Raw genomic sequence first — 17,307 nt, 5'->3', positions numbered from 1 at the left:
AAGGGAGACTTGTTGGTCCATTTGAAGTGTAGATGATTGAAGGAGGAAAGGAGAGGACAACCAAAGGAGTTGGAGGGGAGGCTAAACAACAAAGGAAGCCCTAGGGTCTACCAAAGCACTTCGCTAAATTCAAGAAGGGAGATAAGGTAGTGATCTTGTTGGGAGCAAAGAGGTAGGGACATGCAAGTGAACCGATAGAAAGGCATGCCAATGTCAAGGTAGTCAACTTGATCGGGGAAGCGAAGAAGCCTCGACCTGTGTTTATAGCCGATGACTTGACCATGCAAGAGGAGGCTAATTTTTTGCTCTCTTGCGAGAGTACATAGATATGTTTACCTCATCCTTAGATAAACTTAAATGAGGTTATCTGAGAGTCATAACATATAATATTTCAATGACTCCTGATGCAACAGTAGTTAAGCAATGACCTTACCCAATGAATTCAAAGCATGATCATGCCATCAAGGAAGAGATCGATAAACTATTGAAGGTTGGATTCATCTACGAGATTGAGCACACAGATTGGGTTTCACCCATTGTGATTTTCCTAATAAAGAATATAAAAATTTGAGTGTGCATAAACTACAAAAAAGTCAATGCCACAACTAAGAGAGACAATTATCCATTGCCTTACATAGAGCACATACTCGCTAGAGGGTAGCGGAAAAAGAATCCTATAGTTTCCTAGACAGCTTCTCGGGCTTAGGTGCACCCTGACGATAGACACAAAATGGCATTCACCACAGAATGGGGAATATTTGCTTACATAGTGATACCATTTGGCCTGACTAATACACTTGCCACCTTCCAGCATCTAATCTGCACCATCTTCAAGGACATGCTTAGGTGAGAACTGGAGGTATTCGTTGACGACCTATGTATGCACTCTAGTTGGGGGGAATACGTAGAAAAGCTTCATGCAGCCTCTGAATGGAGTAGATTGTGTAGTCTCTCTTTAAACCCCTTAAAGTGCCAATTCTGGGTAGAACATTGATATATCCTAGGGCACGTGGTGTCCAATAATGGCATTGCCATTGACTTCTCCAAAATCAGGGTTATTCTCAATTTGCCACCACCAATGAACTATAAGGGAGTTCAGTGCTTCTTGGGATACATAGGGTACTATCGACGCTTCGTCTTGAACTACGCATTGATTGCTAGACCACTTTACAAGTTATTGATCATATTCCAGTGGACCAAGGAGTGCCAACGCACTTATGAGGAAGTGAAATAGGCTCTCACTATCGCACATATTCTATAAGCCCCCAATTAGAACATAACATTCCATGTGCACATTGATGCATCAAAGTTTATTGTGAGAGCTATTTTGTGCCAGCTTGGTGAACACAATCTTGACTATCCAATGAGCTTTGCTAGAAAACAACTCACAGATACACAAATGAACTACTCCACAATGGAGAGGGAAGGCCTAGCCATGGTGTTTGCTGTAAAAAAGTTTCGGCAATATCTTTTAGCTATGCCTTTCATCTTATTTGTGGACCATCAAGCTTTGCTTTGTCTTGTAAATAAACTGTGCGCAAGACACATAACTAGATGGCTACCTCTACTTCTAGAGTTTGACTTTTTTGTGGTAGTACGCAAGGGCAAGAAACATTACATGACCGATCACATGTCATGCATACCCATCACAAGAGAAGCTTCTAGACAAGGGATTGTAGATGATCTACCCGACGCACACATGTTTAGCATGTCCAATGGAAAAGACTTATTCAAGAGGGTAGACTTAACACCATATTGGGCAGATGACATAGTCTAGATCTTAGAGCATGGATTTCTTGAGGAGAGGCTTATCAAGAAGGCCACACGCTAAGATGCCTTATCCTCAAGATCCAACCCCATCAATTAATTGCCAGCCAGCTCTATAAGTTAGGACATAATGGCCTATTGTGGAGATGCGTATGTGAGCACAAAATGCACAATGTGCTATGCATGGTGGAATTGCAGGAGGGCACTTCAACAGAGATACTACAGCTCGCAAGGTTCTTTAATCTCAAATGTAGTGGCCCACTCTCTTCAACAATGCTGCTAAGTTTTTCAAGCACTGTGACAAGTGCCAAAGGACCAAGGTCTCTATTCGTAAAGATAAGATGGAGTTGACCCCACTCATAGCATAACAACCCTTCAAGAAATGGGGCATTGACTTCATTAGGCTGATCATCCTCATAGCCCAGTACTCCCATGCAAAGTATATCATTGTAGCAATGGATTACCTCACAAAATGGGCCGAAGCTCAAGCCACTAGAAAGAACAATGCTAGGACTATGACTAAGTTCCTTTGGGAGTAGGTGATCTCATGATTCAACTGCCCAATTGAGCTAGTTAGTGACTGAAGCACACATTCATTAATGAAATGATTGCTCATTTTCTATCCACATTCCTGATCATCCATAGGAAAGTATCACCTTACTATCCTCATGCCAACAACTAGGCAGAATCCACGGACAAAATCCTAGTGAATGTCTTGACTAAAGTGATCTTTGCCTTGCATAGCGATTGGGATAACAAGCTCATGGCAGCACTATGGGCCTATCGGATAGCCTATAAAATGACAATGGGGAAAACACCCTTCAAACTAACCTATGGGATTGAAGCAATCCTACTAATAGAGTTTTTCAATCCAAGCTTGAGGGTAGTAGTACAAGAGAGATGGGATGGAAAGAAGGCATGGACCGAATGTGAGCCAGAATGTCTTTCTGCTCTTGGCTACCCATGTGTTCATCTGCGAAAAAGCACGATGCAAGAGTTGGTTTGACAAGCACATCAAATTGTGTGACTTTGAGAAAGGTGACCTCATATTGCTATACTCTATGAGAAGGGCCATACGCAAAAAATAAAATTAAGGGGATTAGGGAATTTCAAAGTTTGCAACATTAATCAAATCACAAATGTCAAGCTTGAGACCTTAGATGGTGAGGGCATAGGCTTCTTCAATGGTAGTCACCTCAAGGAGGCACTACCCTCCAACCCATCTGTTGCATGAGCCACCAATGCTGCAACCCTGTGTAAATGTAAGAGTGGCCATAATCATTGAAATCGAGGATACAAATGAGGAAGTAGTGGAACCAGCTTACTTATGAGTCACAATCACTGCTCAAAAAGCACACACCTTTTGACGTGCTCATTGATGAGGGAGCTGACTTCAACTTCCTTAGCCATAAGCATTGGACTCTCATTGGTTAGCCCCAACAGCAACCCATAGCTATAGCCCACTAACACAAATCTTAATCCATTTCGGGCATAGGCCTATCCACTGTTAGGGAAGTGCAAAGTCACAGTCTCTATCAAGACTGAAATCCTACCTATGACGTTCTATGTGGTGTTGCCTAACTCTAAGGCTGTGGTAAGGAATTGTTGCTAGGACGTGTAAAGAAGCTAATTCCCACAAGAAGCGATTAAAATAAAAATACAAGAAATAAACTATTTAACCAAGAAACCATAGCCAAGGTGGCTAGGCATGAAATGATATTACCAATGTTGACTGAGAATCAAATGATGAGAGGCTACAGCATGGTATGCACCCCAAGCTATGGTGGCCAAGAGTATTCATCCTCTTAGATGGTGGGAGGTTGAGACCTCAAACATGTAATATTGTAAAAATGTCAAAAAGATCCTCGTCTAGTTACAACTTATCCTTTTATACTTAACTCTAGTAGGCTAAATATTGACTAAGGCATTTAGGCACTTTTATCTATTATAAGCCATCCCAACCTAGAAGAGCTTTGTCCTCAAAGCTGCATTTGGGAATAAGATACAAGGATGAGTACATGAATAGCTTGAAATAGATGGAGTCATGTTAAAATAGGAGTCTATGCAGAAGAATACCAAATAAGTCGATGAAGGAAGACCATGTAAATGAAACAAACTGTTGTAGGCTATCCAAAACAAGCTCCATTACAAATCTGGCCATATCTTGAAGTAGAAGTGTTCAATTTTCATGTGTGAGGTATAGAAATATAGAGGAAAATATATAGTATCCACTCATGCCATCAAAATCAAATTTTGATGAAGATAAAGCATTAAACTTTAGAACAGAAATTTTGATGAAGATAAAGCATTAAACTTTAGAACATAAATTTATTACAACAAGCTTATTATTGTCTAGTGGATTTCAATGCCAACATACTTCTTGAGTTGAGATACATGAAAGACATTGTATATGTATGTAGTTGAGGTAAATCAAGCTAATAGGCAAGATTCCTAACTCTCTTATCTATTTGGTATGGACCATAATACCTATGAAGGAGTTTATTATGTCCTCCATTAAGAGAAGCATAATGGGATTTTGGAACCTTCAAGAAAATCCATTCACCTTTATCAAACTCCACATGTCTTCTTTTCTCATCTACATAGGCCTTAATTGTCTCTTGAGCTTTTCCAATGTTGTCCATGCATTTCTTCATAAGAGCCTCCATCTTCTCTAACTCTTCACAAGCATTAGGATTTACATAATCATGAAACAATGCAGAAGGCACTTGAACCTTGTAACCATATAATGCTTCAAAAGGAGACATTCCAGTACTCATGTGGTGAGTATTATTATAACAAAATTCTGCAAGAAGATGCAGCCAATGGTCCCATGCGCTTTATGTGCCATGGCAAAAATGATGCAAATAAAATTCTAACCATATGTTGACCTTTTAATTTGCTCATCCGTTTGTGGATGATAAGTTGTACTAGGAGTAGAAATAGTCCCCATAGAAGAGAACAAACTCCTCCAAAAGCTGCCCATAAACTTGGTGTCACGATCAGACACAATATTCATTGGCATTCCATGCAGCTTAAAGACACATTCCATAAACTAATCAAGCCACTTGCTTTGCTGTAAATTGAGCCCTTGTTGGAATGAAATGGGCTGATTTAGTCAATCGGTCTACCACCACTTAAATGCTATTCCATGCGTGTTTTGTTGTAGGCAATCGCGTTACGAAATCCATGCTAATATTAGTCCACTTCCCATGAGGAATAGGTAGTGGCTAAAGCAAACCACCAGGTAGAAGTGTGGAATCCTTATTTTGTTGATACGGAAAGCAACTCATGACATAGTCTTTAACATCTCTCCAAATCCATTTCCAATAAAATTTCTTGTGAATATTATCAAATATTTTGAACATACCATGATGTCCTGCTAAAGGTGAAGAGTGCATCTCTTGCAAAATGTGTTCTTTGAAATATGATTGAGAAGTTAAGAAAACTCGTCCTTGATACCATAAAAGACCACTGTGCCATTTATAATTTAGATACTCTTCTCCTTTGCCTTACTGAAATTCCTTCATCGTTTTGGATGCTTGCTCATCAAGCAAATACTCTTCTTGAATGTCATGGATCCAATACTTATGCACAGTTGAAATGGTAGAGATATAATATGCCCACATTCTTGATAAGGCATCTGCCACCACATTGTCTTTTCCAGCCATATAAGATATCTCAAAGTGATATCCTTGAAGAGTAGCTAACCATACTCATTGCTGGAAGACAAATTTGGTTGTGAAAGGAATTATTTCAACATACAATGATTGCCTTTGACCTTGAAATGGTTGCCATAGATATTATAGTGATGCCACTTTTTAATAGCATGCAATATTGCCAACATCTCTTGCTCATAAACATGTAATTGATGATCCTTTTCATCAAGATTTCAGATTTCATAAGGTACGACTCCATGGTCTTGACATAAAACATCTCCAATTCCTCTTCTACTAGCATCCACAGATATGATAAACTCCTTAGAGAAATCTGAGCATACAAGGATAGATGTTGAAATTAAGATAGATTTCAACTCATTGAAACTTTGATAAGAAATGAAGTCCTAAAATAAAGTCTCCTCTTTAAGTCTATCTATCAATGGAGCTGCCACATGAGCATAATTCTTGATGAACCTTCTATAGAAGGATGATAACCCAAGGAATCCTCCCAAAGAGGTTGCATTCGTAGGAATAGGCCATTCTTTAACACATTTTTCCTTGTTGGGATGATCCACTCTAATTCCTTGCTCTCCCACAACATGACCTAAGTATTCAACTTCATCTTCCATTAAAGAACACTTCGTCATCTTGGCAAAGAGTGCGTGTCTTTGTAATGTGTCAAAGACCTCTCATATATGCTTCAAACGCTTATCCTTGGATTTGCTATAGATAAAGATATCATCAAAGAAAACAAGGATTTTTTTGAACAAGAAGGATTGCAATATTTTATTCATGAGGTCTTGAAAAGTAGTGGGTGCATTGGAAAGTCCAAATGGCATAAGCAATAAGTGGTATAACCCTCTTTCAATCCTAAAAGCTTTTGAACTCATCTCCTTCCTTCATTCGAATTTGATGATAACCCGATCGAATATCTATTTTGGTGAAAACCTTTGTATCTTTAAGCTCATCCAAAAGATTATCAATTCGGGGAATAGGATACCTATTCTTCACCATGACTTGTTCAAATCTAGATAATCAATACACATGCAAAATGATCCATCCTTCTTCTTGACTAAGAGCATAGGAGAGGTAAACAATGATTAAGTTTGTTGAGTTAAACCCATTTGCAGCAATTATTTGGCTTTACACTCCACTTCTTCCCTTTCAAACTTGGACAAGCGATAGGAAGGTTTATTGTTGATGGGCTTTGTGTTTGGCAACAAATCAATAGGATGGTCAACCTCTCGCTTTGGAGGTAAAGATGATGGTGACTAAAATAAATCCTTGTATTCCTCCAATAGCTCTTCCAATCTTGGATCCCTATTCTTTTGGAAGAAGATGGTTGATTTTATGATTGCTCTTCATCTACTTTCGCAAGCAAAAGAGTGAAGATGCATGACTTGGCATTTATTTCTTTTTGCAATTTCTTCATAGAGATGAGTTCTATATATTTGTGGTCTATGTCTTTCAATTCTATGTGATGTCCTTGCCAATTAAATTCCATTTGCATGTTTCTGAGGACTCTAAACCATATCAACATTGCAAGTGTGGATCATTGCCTTTAACTTGATTGCAAACACATTGCTCCAAGTATAAAGTGAATTTCCCAAGTGCCTTTAGCCAATTTCATCCAATAATAATGTCAATAGGCCCCATGTCTAAAGTGATCAAGTCCACTTGTATTGTGCAAGAGGGTGATAGTTCAATTGAAGTACATGGTCATACTTCTTCACTAGACTCATATGCACCATTGGGAACTTGTATCTACAAGGAAGAATCTATATCAATGGATAGAAAATTTAGCCCATTCAAAGATTTGGTGTTGACAAAGCTATGAGTGCTACTTGTATCCACTAAAATATGTGCAACCTTGCCATTAATGATACCTTTGAGTCTAAGTGTACTTTCACCTTTGTTTGCAAACGGTCCATGCATCTTGTGAAATGGTACACAAGGAAAGATGAGAATCATGAGTGCCACCCAAATCAAATGCAAATCCATCCATGGGATCATAGAATCCTTCGTTAGTGGCATCCTCTTGTTCATGAATCTCTTCAATCATTGGGTATGCATCAACATGCAGTAAATTTCCATCTCGATCTTCTTCTTCTTCAACTTCCACATCTTGAGTAATCACCATATTGATTTTCGAGTTCTTAGCTTTATACTTTAGCTTATGATCTTGTGACCACTTCTTCTCACATTTGAAGCATAATCCTTTTGCATGTATTTCTCTATGCTTAGTGAGGAAGGAAGTTGTTGTTAGAACTGTTTTGGGACAGTTTAGGAGCATTTTTAGCTCTTGAAAAAGTGCCTCTTGTCTTAGCCACATTTTTGAAAAATTTTCCCTATTTCTATGCATAACTTCCAAGTTACCTGTTTAGAGGCATAAATAGTAGAAAGTTTGGCACTTTTCTATTATAACTGTTTTGACTATTATAACCTTTATTTTCTTGCTTAAAAGAGTCTCTTGATTGGCTGAAAACTACCCATATTTTGTAGGTCGATTGAAAATATTATTGCCTATACTCCTTTGCTGGAAATTTCCTGCATCTCTCTTGTACTTAAAGGAATATCTTTCAGCCAATTGTATGGCCTCATGCAATGTTTTGGGTTGTTGAGCTCCTACCTCCAATGATAGGGTTGGATCAAGACAAAAAATGTAATTATTCAACTTAGCAAAATCTGAAATGCCTTCAACATACATGGAGAAATTTAAGTAGGTATTGGAATAGTTTCTAACGGACATTCCTCTTTGAGCACATGCATAATACCATCTTCTTTGGAGTCTTTCTTTTTCCAAAGGAGAAACAAAAACATCACAATCATTGCTTGTTTGAACTCCTCACAAGTGAGAAAGTTTTTCCCAATCTTATGAATGTAATGCCACCAAGTATGAGCATAACCTTAAAGATGAAGGGCCATGAAATAAATCTTGGCTTCTTTACTTCTAAGATAAAGGGTGAAGTACAATTCAATCTTATTAATCCACTCCTCCCATTCCAAAGGTGAAGCGTTATCCCCTTTGAAATTAGTGATATTGATCTTTTCCTTAAATTATTTTTCATTGTAAGATGGCTGCCCATAAGAATTTACTCCATGAATCTTTGTTCCATGAGTTTTTCCTAAAAGTAGGTGGCCCAAAACCATGAGATGAGGGTTGACCATTTGAAACATGCTCTTTGTTTGGGATGTCATGGATCTTCTCTCATCATACCTTCCACCTTCACGAACTTGATTGTTGACTATATTTCCTTTTGGTACATTTGAGGACTGATGATAAAAAGTTTTGTAGAAGCGGTCACATCCATGATAATCATTATCCTATTGATTATTGTCTTGTTCCCATTCATGTCTATGACTATCTTTTGGGCTGCTAAACTGAGGCCTTGGGGTATGAATGCCATGGATTTATGAAGGGTGATGGTTGCCCCTCACTCTAGATGGTTCTCCCCTTTTGAAAAGTGTACATAGATGGCTAAGAAATCTCTTTTTTTGGATGGGAAGGATTACTAACAAAGGGGGTTGCATGTGGATCTTCAATAGTTTGAGTTTCCCTTTGTGGCTTGCTTCCAATTTCCTTTATGGTTGGGATGAATTATTGGAATAAAGATTTATTGCTTTGCTCCAAATTAGAGATTCTCTTGTTTACTTGTGCCATCCCTTGCAAAAAAAAAAGATTCATATATGTGAGACCTTCATTCAAAGTTTTCAAATACTTAGAAATTCCTTCATTGACATGTCCTAACTCTTTTGATAGTAAAAGGTAATCATTTACTGCATGCACTTCATGTATGCCATCATGTCTTGGGTATGTACTGTAAGCAATCCCAATGCTTAAATATTTATCTATTTGTTCAATACTATGGGATTCATTTGTGTAATTTTGATCCTCTTGAAAGTCCCTAACACAATTATTCAATGCTTCAATAATGGGGTCTTTCTTCTTATTCCTGGCCATCAGGAGACAATGTTGTAATAGTAGATAGTTTGTTAATTAATCCCTTGTTTCTCTCATAATATAGCACCAGTCCCAATGCTTATGGAAGATTATTATATGGGGATATACCAAATATTAAAAGATATGGACTTGGGTTGGATACTTTGGGTGGAGCAATGTCAAACAGTGTCCCCCTATATGTTGTCTAGGTGCTGTCTCACTATACCTAGTGTCAAAAAATCAGCAAATAAATTGAGCTCCTGATATCAAATTGCCAAACTTTTTTATTCAAATCAAATCTTAGGAACCCCTCTTCAAATGGAGATATTAAGTTCTCAATTTGGATTAGGATATAATTTTCTGTAATTGAATTTGAACAGAAGTTCCCTACACCCTGTCCACCACCTGTAAGTACCCTATTTGACCCTATGGGAGTACCTTGAGTGGAGAAATCCCTTGTAAACAACTGTAGAAACTAGAAGAGGGTTATGGGGCACCTATAGAGCTAAAGGATAACTTGCAGATTGGTAGGTACTTGATGCAAGACTTGTAAAAACTCTATCCACCACATGTAGGTATCCTAAAAATAGGAGATGCCCTGTCCCTCTTCCAATCTTGTTCCAATGGAACCTTCAACCACCTATGGTACCCTAAATAGGGCTGATCACTATTGTACTACTGCCAAACTTTGACAATGGGAAATGTATCTGCACCTAAATTTGAAAATTGCATGGGCTCCAAGATAAGAGGGGTGTGCAAAGTTCCTCCTCAAGTAGGGTTGTGCACCCCTTTAAGGTCATAATCAGGAAGGGAGGGTCACCTCTCTTTTGTCTTCCCAACTTGCCTGGCATCTTATTTTCCTTGCAGGAATCAACATGGCAAGTACATTCTAATTGCTAATCAAACAAGGATATTATGCATTGAGTAAAAAAGCCTTTAAATTCTTCAATGAAATGCACTTGGGTATTGGGAAATGATTGAATTGAAAGGGATATGGATAGGGCATTACCCTTTTGTAGTGACTCATTGCTTTTACAATATTCCCACTTATCATTCTCATCATTATTTCAGTCCTATAGCATCAATGTTCAATCATCCAACAAAAATCCAAGTTAAGTAGATAGTGAATAGCATTTATGCAATCAATTTAGCATCAATATTTGAATGGGCAGGAAAAAAATTCATCAAGCAATCATAATCAGTTGTCCTAGGCTAAATTCTACATGCCCTTCAATGGGAATTAAGAGGTTCTATTACACTCAAACTCTCTTATAAACAATAGGTTTGGTTCAACAATTCAATGGAAAGAGAGATTAAGCTGAAAGCAATAGAATTACCTCTTTAATGTTGATAAAGAGTAGTAGATGAATCCAACCAATCAATATTCAGCATAAACTACCATCAATGGACCAAGACTAAAGATTATAAGACTAGCTTCAAGAAATCTTTGTCTAATATGATTGCTCCCATGTAATTTCAACTTTGGATAGATAAGATTTCTCCAATGCTTCAAGAGAATCCAATGACTTGATAGAAGTCTACGATGGCTTGTTGGAGAAGATCCTTTGAGCTTTGAAGAGTGTAGATTCTTGTTAGAATTAAGAATTTCAAGAATTTTCAGACATTGCCATATTCAAAAGGTTGAAAATGCATTCAATCTTGAAGAAATTCTTTAATGTAAGCCCAATATTTATGGAATACCTTCAATTAAACCTTGTCAAGGTTGTAAACAACAAAAGCCCCATGAATTGAAGCCTTAAGGAAGCAAAATTTGATGAAGATTGATGGTGGCTGCCCTATTTTGCTCTAATCTATGATGAAGAAAATGCTTCAATCTTGTGAATTATCATTGATGCGATAGCCCAAGGCCTGCCGATGTCTTTGGTTTAGTTGGACTAGACAAGTCGATACATGGTACTTCCACTTTGGGATTCTCATTGGGTGGGGCAAGCTTGGTTTGAGAAGTTTGGAGTTTGGTTGATGCCTTGTTGTTGATTTTTGCAGTGGTGATTACATCAGAGTCCTTAGGCGGGAGCTCATTCTTGAGTGGTTGCTCATCAACTCTTGATTGAGCTTTGGGTTGGTAGACCATTGGAACACTCATGGATTGGGAACCCTTCCTCTTGGTTTTTGTTTTCCCATATTTTGATAATTTGATGTTTTTGGGCCTTAGTTTTTGGAGCATGAGATTGAGGATCATACATGGCACTTAAGAGTTTAGACAATCACATCAAGGTGTTACCTTCATAGTAGCCTTGGGCTCGCAATAGGGCTTTCGGGACTTAGTGTGGTCTAGTCACCTATGAGTTATAGGAGCACTAACTCCTCCATTTAGGCCTAGAGTACGAGGCATGGAAATTATGAGTTTCGAATGATCAACCTTTGTGAGGCTATGGTCCATGCTTAGGGACCCACTTGAGTTTGGTCCATAGCTTTGGGTGTGGTTTCTAGAGGGTGGTGTGAATTTACTATGGGATTACATTGTGGTGCACGACCCCCCTTCTTAGGGTTGACACCAGGTTTAACTATTGGTGACACCACATGCTCTTGGATGGTTGTGGTGCCCTTGCTGAAAGCCATTATTATTCTAACATTTCCGATGGCAAGATGGATGTACTACAAGTCACATTCAACATTACAGTGAGCTTGTTTTTTGAATACACAACCCAATAGTGATTCCTTACCAACACTTTACTTGTTAGGTAGCACATAAAAGATGATGGATAGGTAGCCTCTTAGTCTCAATAGAAACCATTAGTTTGCATTTTCCCAAGAGTCGATAGGACTGCCCCCAAACAGACTGAGTTTTTCATTGGTTGGTCGTAATTAGTGTTGGTGGTCCAATGATCATACATTAAGATGTTAGAGTTAGCTCCCTCATCAATTAGTGCATAAAAATGTGTGACATCTGAGCAGTCACGATTATGCACAAGTAGGCTAGTGCCATGGCTTCCTCAACCTCCTCTAGTTTTGTGATGGTTGCAACTCTCACATTCATTGGTGGCCCTATCATCAGAGGTTCATGAAGTGGATGTGGAGGAGGATAATAAATTTTTATGTGACTTCCATTGAAAAATCCTATGCAGTCTCCCTCTAGAATTTCAAATTCCACATTGCCCGTTCTACTGATATTGCAAACCTTGAAAGATCCCAATCCCTTGAATTTCATCTTATGCTTGTGTCTCTTGCAACAGAGTATAGCAAGACTAGGTCTCCTTGCCTGAAGTCTCACTGTTTGACGTATTTGTGAAACCAACTCCTGTGTCACACCTTTTCACAAATTAGAGCATGGGTTGCCATGAGATGAGTCTCAAATAAGCATTCTAGCTCTACCAACTCATTTGTCAATGCTTCTTTACCCTCCCATCTCTTCTGAACTACTATTCTCAAGCTTGGAACAAAGAATTCTATTGGTAGAATTGCTTTAGTTCCATAGGTCTCACATATAATCTTCCTTTCATCACCTTTTTCTTCTTCTTTGCCCCCATTGTCTTAAAATCAATTTGTTAACAACCCCTATAGCCATTATAAATAGCTTTATTTCAAGCCTTTTTATGATAACGAAATTCAAGCACCATTATTATATGCAACTAGCCCTTTCACACCCATGAGACATGCAAGGAGTAGCCCTAGGAGTGTGAAAAGGCTAAAATCATGAGTCAAAGGATAAGGATGACACCCAAATGATGGGGAGATGTTGCGGTAGGGTCTCTTTGTATTTTTTGAGGAGGGTATTTGGGTAAATACTAATGTGGTTGCCCACCCATCTTACTTAGTAACTAGGCTGACTATAAATGTACACAATCATTCTTTATATGTTAAGTGATAAGGCAATAAGGTGGTCCTTATTAGTTTGTTATTGGAGGTACCATAAACATATCTCCTCCTCCTCCTCCTGTGTGTGTGTGATCTCCATTTTCCTTGTAGTTCCTTCAATTGCTATTATAGTGAGTGGGAGTATCTGGCTAGCCTTGATAGCAAAAATCTTAACAATCTCCATTTTAGACAAGGTTAAACATACGTGAAAGGTTGAAGCCTTCTCAAGCTAAGCCTAAAAGGGCTTAGTCTGCTTTTCTTTTCAATTTGAAGTTATTTCAAGCTCCATTTTTAACCTTAAGTGTTGCATGGGCTATTTCATCTTGTTTTGCAATTATGTACATGTTCTTTTGGAAAATAGATCACAACTTATAATGTTTATTCTTTAAAACGTTGTATATAATTACTACATATATTGATAAACTAGTGTGGCATGCTATTAAAAACAAGCAATTACAAGTTATAGGTTGTTTGGCATAGGTTGCATTTGTAGATTTTATAGTTTTGGAGTTTATTGTTGGCTGCTATTGTACACAAAAATTGTTATTGAAGTAGAGACTTTGATGTATGTACTATAACAATACTTGAAGTACATACATTGTCATAGCTACTAATGCATAGTTGCTTGTGAATGAGAAAGAATATTGTTCTTTAATGTGCTACAATGGTTTTAGGGAGAACAACATGTTGATGTACTTTTGAGAAATTGGATGCTATCTTGATTTTATATTTGTGAGGAAGTATTAACCTAATAATACAAATTTTTGACCATACGTAGTGATTTTCATAGTGTTTGGGTAGTAATATGTGCATTATTACTAAGCAATGGTTCATTTTGTATATTCTCCCAGTTTTGGTTATACTAAGTATGCGTGCTACGAAATTCTACCAATTTTGTGCTGAAGTTTGTTTATTTTTTTGTTTCCATTACTTGATAATTAATTAACAGGTAGCTATTATTTTGCATAAATGGACTTATCATTTGCAATAGATAGGGAATCATATAACATCAAAAAGTTTTATATCACTAACTTTAGTTTATGAATGGAGCAGCTCCAAGATATTCCAATTGAGGCCCATAAGAAACATAGATGCAAGACCAATAGACATGCCTAAAGTGGATTGGTTGGATAGGCAAAATCTATGTATTTTATAGTTATGAATGAGACCACTACATATGACTTATGGAAGAAGCTACATGGTACTTATTTAAAAAACTATCTCTAATAAGATGTATCTCATAACAAAATCATTAAGCTATAGGTGAAGGAGGGAACTGCTCTTATCTTCCACCTTAATGAAGTCAACATCATATCTAGTTAAATATAGGCTTAAAAGTCTAAGTTTAAAGATGAGTTTAATGCAATCTTTTTGTTGTGACCCTTGCTTGCATCATGGAAAAAATATAGGGTAGCCATCAATAATTTAGCTTCTAGATGATGATGTGAAGTTTAATGATATGGTGAGAAATTTATTAGTTGAAGATATACACAAGAAATCCATTGAATAAGGTAGAAGTGGTTAGGCATTGGAAACTTAGGAAGAAAGAGGTAAAGCATAGTATAAAGGCAAGAACCATGATCGTGTATTAGGAAAATTCAATACTAAAAAATGGGGCCCTTAGAGGTTTTGACTCATACTCTCTCCTAAACAATGGGACTATGGTGAAATTTTTCCAAATGAAATCCAAATTTATCAAACCTTGGATATTTGTAATTCACTCTTTAAAATATTTTTGTTGATCTATAAAATGTCATGAGATACTTTATATTTCAAAATATTTAAAATTGATGAAACTCCTTGATGTGATATCTATGTATTGTAGATGTCACATCAATTTGGCATCTTTTAAAATATGAATACTATCATGGCATGCTATAGATCAACAAAAAGAGCTCAAAGAGTACATTCTAAATATAAAGGGTTTGATAAATTTGGATTTTTTTTTGCAAAATTTCATAGTGACCCCATTTTTTAGGAGAGAGAGTGAGCCAACCTCCCTTAAGGGCTGATTTTCAAGTCCAATTTCTTTCTAATGGATGGTCATGCAAAAAATCTAGGTCCAAGAAAGACATTGAATGCTTTTATCTGGTAAAACAGGTTGTATCAAGGAATGTTATATATAAATAGAAGTGCGAGGCAAAAGATAAGACGAAGAAGGATAAGGATGTCAATAGGAAAGAAGGAAAATGAATGATGAAGTTTGAAGAAATTAATGCAATGAATGCACATAATGATGACAATAAAATGCTCTTTACTTCTACTCTTCCTGAACATATGCTAGTTGTAGCAAATCAACAATTGGCTCACAATTGGATACTTGATTCTAGTGTATCTTTTCATGTGACTCCTCATTAGTAGTGGTTTTCTTCATATGACAACAACATGCATGAAGCAATCATCTTGGTAATGCCTATGTATGTGACATAGTCGTTGTAGATGATGTGCAGTTCGTTTTTCAGAATCTATCTACCCTTGGTCTTCAAAATTCAAGCCATGTGTCCAAGATTAATTAAAGCTTGATATCTATTAGTTAGATGGATGACTTGGAGTAATCTACTACTTTAGGAATCATTCATGGAAAATCCACAAGGGATCATTTGTTGTTGCTAAAGGAGCCAAATGTGTCACTTTGTATCCCCTTCATTTATCTTCTATTGTAGTAACCAAGTAGCCAAATATATCTTCATGACATTACTGATTAGGGTATATGTTTGGAAATGGAATGGAAATGCTATCTCATTTGGGTTACCTGTCTTCTCTTGAGTTTCTTGATCTTTCTAGTTTTGAGCATTGTATGTATAGAAAGCATTTGCCTTGAACCCATAAGGAGAGCTTAAACAGAAAAAGGAGTGAGCGTCTTGACTTAGTGCACAATGATATATGTGGACCTGTGCCTAAAGTCTATGGAGGGGGACATTCTATTTTATCAAATTCATAGATGATGCAATTAGAAAAGTGCGAGCTTTCACTATGGGTAAGAAAATTGAGGCTTTGTCTTGTTTTCAAAATTTCTTGGCAACTACAAAAAATTAGTCGGCAAGAGACTTAAGTGTCTAGAAACTAATAATGATGGAAAATGTGTCTCTCATGTGTTTAGAAAATTTTACCAAGCATGTGGTATAAATAGGGAACTCATTGCACTTGACAATCCTATCTAAAAGGGTGTTGCAAAGTGTATGAATAGAATGATAAATAAAAGGATGCTTAGTATGATATCTAATATTGGCCTTACTCAATGATTTTGGATTGAGGCTATAGCAACTACTATACATTTGATAAATAGGTTGCCTAAAACTTCTTTGGATGGCGCCATTCATGAAGAGATATGGTTGGGAAAGAAGCCCTCTTATGTCACTCAAGAGTACTTGGTTGTACATGCATGTACCAAAGGAAAGGTGCAACAAGTTAGAGCCAAAATTAGACTCAAAATTCACTAATGCATCTCTTTGGGATATGGACAAAGTGGCAAGATGTGTGATTGCCTTTGGGGATCCAAAAGGTAGAAAGATTATTCATAGTAATGACATGATCTTTGATGAGAAGAAGATGCATAAGAAACTTCTCAAGAAAGTGGAAATAAGAAAGGTTACTTTATTTGAATGGGTTTTGTCATCCTATGGTTGTTTTGTAGGCCATCCTATATGCCCACAAAGCTACCATGAGCTTGTTGTCCCAATCATTGTAGGAAGCAGAGACTACCTTTGTTAGGATGTTCACCAAGATTTTATTCATGGATTCAACTTGACCATTAGCTTGAGGATAATATGGTGAGGAGTTTTTGTGGATTATCAAGAAGGTAAATAGCAAGTGAGCAATCACTTCATTGATCAAGAAGGTGGATAGCAAGTAAGCAATCACTTCATTGATGAAGTGTGTGCCTTGGTCACTAACCAACTCTATGGGACAATAGAACTGTGAGATTACTTGATCCCAAAGGAACCTGGCTATGGTCCTAGCATCATTTTTGCGTCCACTTGGTGAGATAGTCTGTGGCAACAATGATGTACTTGTCTTGAGAGTATTGTGTTGTAGGGCAGCTGATTGGACCAACAAAGTCAATTCTCCATTTCTCAAATGGTTGGTGTGAAATCACTGGGGTCAACTCCATTTTGTCCTTACAAATTA

The sequence above is a fragment of the Lygodium microphyllum genome, chromosome 18 (assembly GCF_053477565.2).
Source record: "Lygodium microphyllum isolate KBCC chromosome 18, Lygodium_microphyllum_v1.1.10, whole genome shotgun sequence".
In the NCBI taxonomy this organism is placed as follows: Eukaryota; Viridiplantae; Streptophyta; class Polypodiopsida; order Schizaeales; family Lygodiaceae; genus Lygodium; species Lygodium microphyllum.
The sequence above is the reverse complement of the archived record's forward strand: the minus strand, read 5'-3'. Positions refer to the sequence as shown.